Below are 8,704 nucleotides of genomic sequence, written 5' to 3' on the forward strand. Positions count from 1 at the left end.
GGTCTCATAGTCTCATATCTACACTGACTGCAGCTTCATATTCCAGCTGTGGTTTGATTCTCACGTCAGGCGTCGTAAACAAACTAATTATAAACGTTGCATCCTGCACACATCTACAAAACAAGCTTTTTTTATCTCTGCCATGTCGACACCGCTGAGCCTCGTCAGCCTCGTCTATATACGCTGAGAACAAGTCACAACTGGATCCACGAGGATATGCAACCATTGAAACGTCTCATCTTTCTGCCTTTAAGGTGAATATTACTAACATCACATCATCACCACAAATAAAGAGCTTAGTTTCAGTCTGTTATATCAGTAACAACAGAATACACTACAACATGCTTTCCTGCAAAGTAAATGACAGATAAAAGATGTTAAAATGGAGTCACATGATCCGCTGCTATGAATAATTATTGTTACATTCAATTTATCTGTAAATTAACTTCTTAATTAAATCACTGCATCTATAAAATATCATATAAAGTCCAAAGTCTTCAGTAGTAGTGTTATTTTGTCTGATCAACAGTCCGAAACCCAAAATATATTCAGCTTAATTCCACAGAAATGGTCAAAACACACATGGAAGAAAAACTGAATCATATTTGAGAAACTGGAATAAGAGAATATTTGGTGTTCCTGCTTTAAAAGTGTACTTAATTATTAAAATAGTCACGTGACCACTCATATTCAAATATACGCATTTCAACATTATAGAAGACTAACAACAACGAGTCATTGTTTAAAATATGTTAAAGCAAAATCAACTTATTAAAGCTACTAACTGGGTTATCCTTTATGTTATTTAAGGTTGCAACTAATTATTATTCACATTTGATTATTTATATTATATTGATTATTTTCTCGATATTATCTCAATAGATCAGCTGTTTCATCTTTAACAGTCATAAAAATGATGGAAAATGCCGATCACTGTTTCATTAAGACTAAGGTGACGTCTTTGAATCTCTTTTGTCCCAATAAACTGTCCACAAGCTAAAAAATATTCAGATTTGTATTAAAAGAAGTTGGAAGTTTGAGTTTTTTGTGCAATTTTTTGCTTCAACCCTCCTGTTGTCCTCAGGTCAAGGACAGGAGGAAGGAAGAAAGGAAAGAAAGAAAGAAAGGAGTGAGGAGGGAGGGAGGGTGGAAAGGAGGAAGGAAGGAAGGAAGGAAGGAAGGAAGGAAGGAAGGAAGGAAGGAAGGATGGAAGGAAGGAAGGAAGGAGTAAGGAGGAAAAGAGGAAGGAATGAAGGAAGGAAGAGGAAGGAAGGAAGGAAGGAAGGAAGGACGGACGGATGGAAGGAAGGAAGGAAGGAAGGAAAGGAGTAAGGCGGAAAAGAGGAAGGAATGAAGGAAGGAAGAGGAAGGAAGGAAGGAAAGGAGTAAGGAGGGAGGGAGGAAGGAAAAGAGGAAATAAGTAAGGAGAGTAGGAAGGGAGGAAGGGAGGAAGGAAGGAAGGAAGGAAGGAAGGAGGGAAGGAAGGAAGGAAGGAAGGAAGGAAGGAAGGAAGGAAGGAAGGAAGGAAGGAAGGAAAGAAGGAGGATGGAGCAAAGAAAGAGGTAAGGAGGGGAAGAACAATGGAAAAATTAAAGAAAGAGGAAGGAAGGAAGGAAAGAAGGAACAGTCAAAAGAGATGGGGTCCATTTAACCCGGGAGGGACGACAGGAGGGTTAAAAAAAAAAATTATTTAACAATTAAAGCTGTAGATCATGTTTATGTAAATCTATTAATCATTAAAGCTGTATTTATAATTCTCACCAGCACAAACACCAGCGTTATAAATAAAGAACTTTTCTTACAGGAGGCAGAAAACGACACAGATCTGCTTTTTTTCTAATCAGCGAGCAGCAAAAAAAACCTCTGCATTGAGTCACATGTTTTGTCAGTTCCTACGTGGACTGAAGGGTGTGAGGTGCAGCATCAGTCCCGTGGCATGTGACCTACATGAGACTTACATTTGGACATTGAATATTAGAATCTGTCTGCACCACAGGCGAGAAGAGTGAAGGTAGAAACATACATCCTTCCCCCTTCCTTCTTTCCTTCCTTCCTCCCTTTCTCCCTCCATCCCTCCTTCCTTCTTTCCTCCCTCCCTCCCTCCTACCTTCCTTCCTTCCTTCTTTCATCCGTCCTTCCTCCTTCCCTCCTTCTCTATTTCTTTCCTCTCCCTACCTTCCCCCTTCCTTCTTTCCTCTTTTCCTTTCTCCCTCCTTCCCCCCTTCCTTCTTTCCTCCCTCCCTCCTACCTTCCTTCCTTCTTTCATCCATCCTTCCCTCCTTTCCTCCCTCCCTCCTTCTCTCTTTCTTTCCTCCCACCTACCTTCCCCCTTCCTTCTTTCCTCTGTCCTTCCTCCCTTCCTCTTTTCCTTTCTCCCTCCCTCCCTCCTTCCTCCCTTCCTTTCTCCCTCCTTTCCTTCCTTCTTCCTACCTACCTTCCTTCCTGCCTCCTTTCCTTACTTCTTCCTCCCTTCCTCCGTCCTTCCTTCCTCCTTTCCTTCCTTCTTCCTCCCTTCCTTCCTTCCTCCCTCCTTTCCTTCCTTCTTCCTCCCTTCCTTCCTCCCTTCCTTCCTCCCTCCTTTCCTTCCTTCCTCCCTCCTTTCCTTCCTCCCTCTTTTCCTTCCTTCGTCCTACCTTCCTTCCTCCATCTTTTCCTTCCTTCTTCCTTCCTTCCTTCCTTCCTCCCTCATTTACTTCCTTCTTCCTCCCTTCCTTCCTTGACTGGAGGACAACAGGAGGGTTAAACCTATCAACCTGTTTTTATAAATATAAGATCCAAAAAACAACTAAAGGAACTCTAAAGTAGAACTTCAGCTCTGAAAGTCTTGATTCTTTCAGTAAAAACCAGAAAATCAAACCTCCAAACGATGAATTTCACACATATACAAGCAGGAAATTGATCTGAAACAGTCAGTAACTCAACTTTGACACGTTTCAAAGCTTTAAGTGCAGCTGATGTTAAACCAAACAAACCTTAAACTTCTCACACAGACGTTAAATGACGGAGCCTGGTTTCATTATGTGCTATTCCCTGCTTCCTTCCCTCATTCCTTCCTTCCTTCCTTCATTCCTTCCTTCCTTCCTTCCTTCCTCTGCTAAAGTTGCTTCAAAGTATTCCTGCAGAACATAAACAGAACATGAAGCACTCTGAGGTTCTCTAGAGAGGAACACTCAGTGGGAGGGTTGATGTTCCCGTCTAACGCAGAACAGGTTCAACACAGGATCACAGCAACGATGACGACAGTAACGTGTCTGATACAGGTCACTGATTCCTTCCTTCCTTCCTTCCTACAGTTCACTCTGTGCTTCCTTCCCTTCTTCCTTCCTTCCTTCCTTCCTACAGTTCATTCTGTGATTCCTTCCTTCACTCCTTCCCTCCTTCCATCCTTCCTACAGTTCACTCTGTGATTCCTTCCTTCCTTCTCTCCTTCCTTCCTTCTTTCCTTCCTTCCTACAGTTCACTCTGTGCTTCCTTCCTTCCCTCCTTCCTTCCTTCCTACAGTTCACTATGTGCTTCCTTCCTTCCTTCCTTCCTTCCTACAGTTCACTCTGTGCTTCCTTTCTTCCTTCCTTTCTTCCTTCCTTCCTTCCTTCAGTTCACTCTGTGCTTCCTTCCTTCCTTCTTTCCTTCCTTCCTTCAGTTCACTCTGTGCTTCCTTCCTACCTTCCTTCCTTCTTTCTTTCCTTACTCCCTTCCTTCCTTCCTACACTTCGCTCTGTGCTTCCTTCCTTCCCTCCTTCCATCCTTCCTTCTTTCCTTCCATCCTCCCTTCCTTCCTCCCTCCCTTCCTACAGTTCACTCTGTGCTGAGCGTAGTGTCACAGAGTCAAATCTGGGTGGAACAAATTCATTCCATACATTTCTTTCTAGGGAAGAAGAGAACGACTGTTACCAATTAGTTCACATCTTTCCAGATATCTGCGCTTGTTATGCAACTCCACTCTCTTTCATTGAACTCTCCAGTCGAGTGAGACATCTACAACATTTCAAACTCTTCCAAAAGAGGACGACAAAGATAATAGAAGCTTCTTTATAGTTTAAGATGAGTTTTTTTTCTCTTTTCATTGTATCATCTATTAAAGTCAGACAGATGTTTCCAGCTGTTTTAACACTGGCAGGTTCAGTTACACATCAAAAAAACTACAATAAAATCAAAGAAATAAACAAAGACAATCAATAAATCAATGTATTGAACAATAATAAAAAAGTATTAGGACAGAAAGAAATCATTAGTTAAAAGCTAAACTATAAAAATAAGCTTTTAAGAGACACTGAGGAAGCTTGTTTGATTTCCAATTGAAGTCTATTCCACAATAAGAAGAAGAGCATTTAACACATCAGCACACATAAATGCTGAGAGGAGCAGAAAATAATCATTAAAAGGCAAGTGTGTGTGTGTGTGTGTGTGTGTGTATGTGTGTGTGTGTGTATATGTGTGTGTGTTAATGCACCATTAATGCAAACTCAACACTTCCTGCAGCATCTTCAAAAGTAAAATACCGAGCCGCCGCTGCTACACGATTATCAAAATAAGATCACTTATCTCGACTCTGGAAACGTTCCTCATTTCCACCACACAGCACTTTATTAAATACATCTAACGTGCACGAGAGACAGTGCAGTAATATACAGGTTTTAAGGTGTGATAAAGACATATCGGACACAGAAACGGCTTTAAAGAGAGAGAGTTAATAAATTTATCCACCAAGAGGTCTGATAAAAAAATTAAACTAAACTCTGAGACAATAACAAGCATATATATGTTCCTTCTTTCCTCTGTCCTTCTTTCCTTCCTTCCTCTTTTCCTTTCTCCCTCCCTCCCTTCCTTCCTTCTTTCCTCCCTCCCTCCATCCTTCTTTCCTCCCTCCCTCCTTTCTTCTTTCCTCCCTTCCTTCCTCCCTCCCTCCCGCCCTTCCTTCCTTCTTTCCTCCCTCCTTCCTACCTTCCTACCTTCCTTTCCTTCCTCCCTCCCTTCCTTTCCTCCCTTCCTTCCTCCCTCCTTTCCTTCCTCCCTCCCTTCCTCCTCCCTCATTTCCTTCGCTCTTTCTTTCCTCCCCATTACCCTCCCTTCTTTCCTTCCTTCCTCCCTCCCTCCCTCCCCCCTCCTTCCTTCATTTCTTTCCTCCCTTCCTTCTTTCCTTTCCTCCCTCCTTTCCTTCCTTCTTCCTCCCTCCCTTCCTTGGCGAGGACAACAGGAGGGTTAAAGACACTCCGCTCCCTACTGTACAACAAAGAATAAAAGCTCCAGTAGACAAATACAACTCTGTGCTTCCTCCTTTACTGCTTCTCTACGTTGAGCTTCCTGTTCCAGTGTTGCATTATCGTTAGGTTTCGAGCAGCGTTCGAGGGCATTAATGTGACAACAACAAAAAAAAAGCATCATTTTGAGGCAACAGTACAGCAGATTTATGGTGAAAGTGAACTATGCAACCACACATGAGCCTGATATAGTTTGTTCCTGTATCGGTGATGGTTGTGTGAACTCTCTGCAGACTGTAGGATCCTTGAGGGTGGAAAGGAGGAAGGATGGATGAAAGAAGGAAGGAAGGAAGGAAGGTAGGAGGGAGGGAGGGAGGGAGGAAAGAAGGAAGGAGGGAGAAAGGAAAAGAGAAAGGGAGGAAGGAAGGAAAGAAGGAAAGGGGGGAGATAGGGGTGAGGAAAGAAAGAGAAGGAGGGAGGGAGGAAAGGAGGAAGGAAAGAAGGAGGGAAGAAAAGGGGATGGAGGAAGGAAAGAAGGAAGGGAGGAAAGAGAGAGGAAGGAAAGAAAGAGAGGAGGAGAGAGGGAGGGAGGAAGGACAGAAGGAAGGAAGGACAGAAGGACAGAGGAAGGAAGGGAGGAAGAAGGAAGGAAAGGAGGGAGGAAGGAAGGAGGGAAGGGAGGAAGGAAAGGAGGCTGGTAATAACTGCAGGAGTCTTAAAAGGTGGAGAAAATGTTTTTTCTAATAATGGATCAAACACTGTGAAATCAGTCTTCCTTCATAACGGGGGACCGGGTCGCAGAAAAATGTGTTAAATGGTGGAAAACAGCCTCGGTGTGTTGTTTCTAAGTTCAGCCTCTACTTATGAGCAAACAGTTTGGTTAGAAGGAAACAAAGTGTGACCTTTATAAGGAGCTGATCGTTATTTATATAGCTTGTTCTGTTCTTCATCATCACTGATAAAGCTTCTGTTTCATCTTCGGAAAAAATCTCCAGTCATTAAAATGACGACCTTTTGTACATAAGCTCACTTCTCTCATCTTTAAGCTCTGAATATACTGGATGCACAAACACACACAGCGTGTAGGCATCATGGATGAACAGTAAGGATGTTCACTTTTTATTCTATATTCTAACATTTGATCCAATGTGAGGTAAAAAGTTCATAGTCGAGCTGTAATGACCTGACCAGCAGGGGGCGCTTTAAAACTTCACTAGCTTGACCTGTTGCATGCCCTATGGTCCTATCAGTAAACTAAGCTAACGTTATTGTAGTGTTGTTTTGTTAAAGTTGAGGACAATAACCAACAGAGCCATCCTGAGCGGACAATAGCGACACTAAAAAATCAGAGAAGTCACGAGTGGACGTATTTTAAGTTTCGGCAAAGTCACTAACAAAAATAATTTTGTTTGTCGACTTTATAAAAGTTTACCTCCCCACTGAGCTAGCGGAGGTGGAGAAGTGTCAAATGTACGACCTCTTTTGACCGTATATTATTCGGCACACTTAGACTGGCGTGTTCGGGGTAGGGGAGCGCACATTTGAATTACTTTGAAGGAATTGCAAATCATTTCGATTTTGTTTGAACTTGATTCATTGAAAAAAATCTTGTCATTACATAAACCTTTACTCCCCAAATATACTCCCAAACCGACGCACATGGACAGCTATGGACATCATGGATGCATAGTAAGGCCGTCACTTTTTATTTGAAATTCAAACATTTGGTCTAATGTGTAAAAAGTTCATATTCGAGCTGTAATGACCTGTTTGAAATATAGGCTGCAGTGTGCTCATCAGACCAGCAGAGGGCGCTTTAAAACTTCACTAGTTTTACCTGTTGCATGCTCTTTTGACCTATCGTAAACTACGCTAGCGTTAGTGTGTTGTTTTGTTTAAATGGAGGAAAATAGCAACACCGAAACATCTGAGAAGTCGGGTGTGAAAGTATTTTAAGTTTCTGCAAAGTCAAGAACAAAAATAAGGCTGTTTGTCGATTTCGTAAAAGGCAGCTATCTTCAATGACAACAAATCTGTGGGTTCATCTAGCTAGCTTACCTCCTCACTGAGCCAGCGGAGGCCGAGCAGCACTAAATGTACGACCTCGTTTGACTTCATATTATTCAGGATAGGAGAGTGAGCATTCAGATTAGATTAGACTAGATTATTTATTGTCATTGTATAAAAACATACTCTCAAATATCAGAAAATAAACAGAAATAGATCAAATTAAATAAAAGCATCCATTCATTCACTCATACTCTCATCTGCACAGCATTCAATCATTGCCATCTTACGCAGTGTGGATGAAGAGACCCTAATCTGTACTGCAGTGTTTTTATTAAGTTCTATATTGCAGGAAAATACTGAAGACATCATATGCAATGGTAGTATCTTCATAGACAATCGATGTGAAGTCAATCCAAAGTGAAAAGTTATTAATTAGGTTTTAATCCAGGTAAATGCGATAAAACAACCTTTTTTTCCCCCAACTACTCAGGTGAGAAACTGCAGCTAGCTACTGAAATGTGGATTAACTTTAAAAAACAACACAATCAATAGAAGCAACGTCTTTTCCATTTCTAGAGTGGGAACAGGTGATAGAAGCAGCTTCACGGAAAGAAGCGGCAGGTGCTCCTCATATTCTCTACACTCAGTAAATGACATTCAGCAGAGTCGCCCCCTCTCTTCCTCTCTCTCTCTTCCTCTCTCTCTCTTCCTCTCTCTTCCTCTCTCTCTCTCTTCCTCTCTCTCTTCCTCTCTCTCTCTTCCTCTCTCACTTCCTCTCTCTCTCTCTCTCCCTCTCTGTCTTCCTCTCTCTCTCTCTTCCTCTCTCTCTCTCTTCTTCTCTCTCTCTTCCTCTCTCTCTTCCTCTCTCTCTCTCCCTCTCTTCCTCTCTCTCTCTTCCTCTCTCTCTCTTCCTCTCTCTCTCTCTTCCTCTCTCTCTCTTCCTCTCTCTCTCTCCCTCTCTCTTCCTCTCTCTCTCTCTCTTCCCCTCTCTCCCTCTCTCTTCCTCTCTCTTCCTCTCTCTCTCTCTCTTCCTCTCTCTCTCTCTCTTCCTCTCTCTCTCTCTTCCTCTCTCTCTCTCTTCCTCTCTCTCTCCCTCTCTCTCTCTTCCTCTCTCTCTCTTTCTCTATCTGTCTCTCTTCCTCTCTCTCTCTCTCCCTCTCTCTCCTCCTCTCTCTCTTCCTCTCTCTCTCACTATCTCTCTCTCTTCCTCTCTCTCTTCCTCTCTCTCTCTCTCTCTCTCTCTCTTCCTCTCTCCCTCTCTCTTCCTCTCTCTGTTCCTCTTCATCTCTCTCTCTCTTCCTCTCTCTCTCTCTTCCTCTCTCCCTCTCTTCCTCTCTCTCTCTCTCTCTTCCTCTCTTTCTCTCTCTTCCTCTCTTCCTCTCTCTCTCTTCCTCTCTCTCTTCCTCTGCCTAACACGTGGATGATAAAATGGCAGGTTACTCCCACCACCTGTCTCATTGTACCATCAAAGATTACTGGATACACCTGCACACACA

The sequence above is a fragment of the Scomber scombrus genome, chromosome 3 (assembly GCF_963691925.1).
Source record: "Scomber scombrus chromosome 3, fScoSco1.1, whole genome shotgun sequence".
NCBI classification, from domain to species: Eukaryota; Metazoa; Chordata; class Actinopteri; order Scombriformes; family Scombridae; genus Scomber; species Scomber scombrus.